Below are 2,870 nucleotides of genomic sequence, written 5' to 3' on the forward strand. Positions count from 1 at the left end.
TCCTCTCTTTTTCTTTCCCTCCCTCCCTCCCTTCATCCTTCCAAGGTCCCTCCTTTCATCCTTCCTTTCTTCCCTCTGTCCCTCCCTCTCACTTTGTCTCCATTCCATTCCCCATCTCTGCCTGGCTTCCCTCCTGGCCGGAAAGTGCAGAACCACAGTTTGCGTGAGATCTCAGTGTCTACATTATTTACCAGACCCTCCACATGATGCCGAGGAGGATGGCAGGGCACGAGTGGATGAGGGAGAGTAGAGTGGGGAGGTAGTGGAGTCGAGCTGTGGAAAGGAGAGCAGGCCTGGCCGCTGCCCAGGCCAGTGTTTCCCGGGGTGGAGGTCTCCGCCTACCCCACTGAAGAATGCGGGGGCGGGGGGGGTTGTGGCATGGGGCGGGGGGAAGGGACGAGAGCCCTGCCTGGCCTGGTCCCAAACCCTAGCTGGATGCCCACGGACCTGTGCATGCGCAGTAGACGGCCCATCTCTGAGTACCTGGGCTGGCTCTGAAATCCTTCAGATGCTCAGGAAAGAATGACAGCCCTCCTTTCTGTGGAGTCCCTTGCCAGACCTGGACTCCGGGATCCTAGACAGTCCAGCTGGAAGGGAAGACTCACGTCTCCATACCGAGCCAGAGGTTCATCATGAAAGAGGGGCCACCGCCCTGCCCCCATCCGGTCCCAAACCCGCATCCTAAAGCTCCTCCAGCTGAGCCCAGTGTTCTTCCTGGCTGAGGAGTGGTTTCAGAAAAGCAGGCTCTTCCACGACCTTCAACTCTCCCAGTGGCTCCATTGCTAGGAAGGGTTGTGTCTTTTGCTGAAATTCTGGGGTCGACAGGAGCTCATATAACAGAGTGGACGTGAGTGCAGATGAATGCTTCAGCTCATGGAGCAGTTGGGAGGGTGCCTGGATGGCTTACATCTGCTTCTGACACACAGAGGCCTCCATGGGCGTGAGCTGCGGAGGTAGATGTGCCTCAGCTTCGCATTCCCACGCACCCTGGAAACCTGGGGATCCTGGCCCCAGCCCCAGTACTGACTCACGTGGGACGTGTGCGGCGCAAGCACACCTTGCTCCTGTGACTCAGCCTGAGTGGCTCAAGTTTTCCCACTGAGAATGCACCCAGAAAGCCACCGTACTGCGGGTCCTGGTCCTCCTGCCATCTGTTCAGGTGTGGAGCTCACCCAGGTGTCTGAGGGTGGGACAGCGCCACTTCCGAAGGAGCCAGGGCAGCAAACCCAAAATCCCTGTGTGCCGCAGCAGATTGGAAGATTCCTTCTGCCTGCGAAGCCTGGCTGGGCTGCAGCAGAGGGGCGACCCTTGCTGTCTGCCTCACGAAAGCCCCCTTTTCCCCATGCCCTGGCATGGGTGAAGGTGACCAAGGAGGGAGGGTAGCATCCGCGGTGGGCCATGTTGCACGGGCCACCTGCGTGTGTTCCCTGCCAACCTTGCCTGGATGCCTGGACCTTCGATTCTGACATGAAATCTGAATCCTGGCCTCCAAAAGGCAGGTCTCTCTGGTCATTTTGGTTACGGGTTCCACTCAAAGCACGCTGGCAGGGCATCTTTTTCGTTCAGGTTACAAAAGAGTCTCCTTCGCCGTCCTCGTCCTCGGGCTTCCGTGCGGAAGGGGCTGTCGGAAGTTGTCGGGAGCGCCATCGCGAGGGCACCTGGCCGGAACTTCACGGAAAGACACAGGCAGAGAGAGGCTGGCGGCTTCCATGCACCTCAGTTGGCCTATGTGCTGCACGCAGGTCCAGTCAGGAGTCCGACCCCACCAGTGGCCCTTATAAAGACCCACCGGCTTCACCCATTCATGAATATACATGAGCACCCAAGGACCCTGGGTTACCCGCCCTCTGCAGCCAGCAACCCCAGACACACGGCCTTGTGTGGTAGGTGAAGTTGGGGCCAGATCGGCTGGGAAAGGGTGGTTTCTGGGGCTGGCTCTCTGAGTTCTCCAGAATTCTACGGAAACTGGAAGTTTCTCTCTGGGCTCACACACGATTTCAGGGAGAAACCACCCTGGAAGGGTGGAGTGTGGAACTGAACTTCCACGACAGTTTTGAGTTTTCCAGGCCCTCTCTCTGAAGGCAGCAATGCCTGTGGGTGTCGCCATTGCTGTGATAGTCTCACGCACGCAGGTGTGTGGATCTCATTCATTTTCTTTCTTTTTTTAATTTTCATTTTTTATTTCTACCTCTTAAAGTCAATGATAAAGTCACAAGTGTAAAATGAATGCATTTAAAAAAATAAAAGATACATTTCAATGACAAGAAACATGCAATGATCATGAAAATCTACTGTACACTTTTTCAAGGTCAAAGAATGAAAGACAGTATGGAAAAGCCAACCTTCAAATATATCCTTAACAAAAACTCTCTCCTACATAGAAAAAGCATCACCTAAACAGCAGCTCCAACAAAGAAAAAAAAAAAAAAAAAAAGAAAAAGCAGGGTAGATGGGACAGATAACTTTCCCCAGGTTTTCCAGATAAAAACTTGTGGTCACCAGGAACTCAAGGTAACTTCAAAAGCCACATTTAATTCAAAATAAAATGAACATTTCTGACAGATGACAACAGTATGATACTGATTTTTTTCTTTATATACAAACGATATTGGGCATTTCTTAACAGTTTAGTAATCATCTAAGAATAACTGTACAAATAACTCCAATTCCACCATCCCAGCCACTGGTATAAAACAAATAACCTTCCATTTATACTGTCTTTCACATAACTAAAATATCCTCACTTACTTGGAACAATTTCATGCTTACACATCATCACAAACACTTGTTTTTAGATGTGGAATTATTGGAGCTGAAATTTTTGAAACAATATCTGAATCTTAGCAGAGAGATGATAATCCTTTCACTAT

This window comes from Pongo pygmaeus, chromosome 22 (assembly GCF_028885625.2).
Source record: "Pongo pygmaeus isolate AG05252 chromosome 22, NHGRI_mPonPyg2-v2.0_pri, whole genome shotgun sequence".
NCBI lineage: Eukaryota > Metazoa > Chordata > Mammalia > Primates > Hominidae > Pongo > Pongo pygmaeus.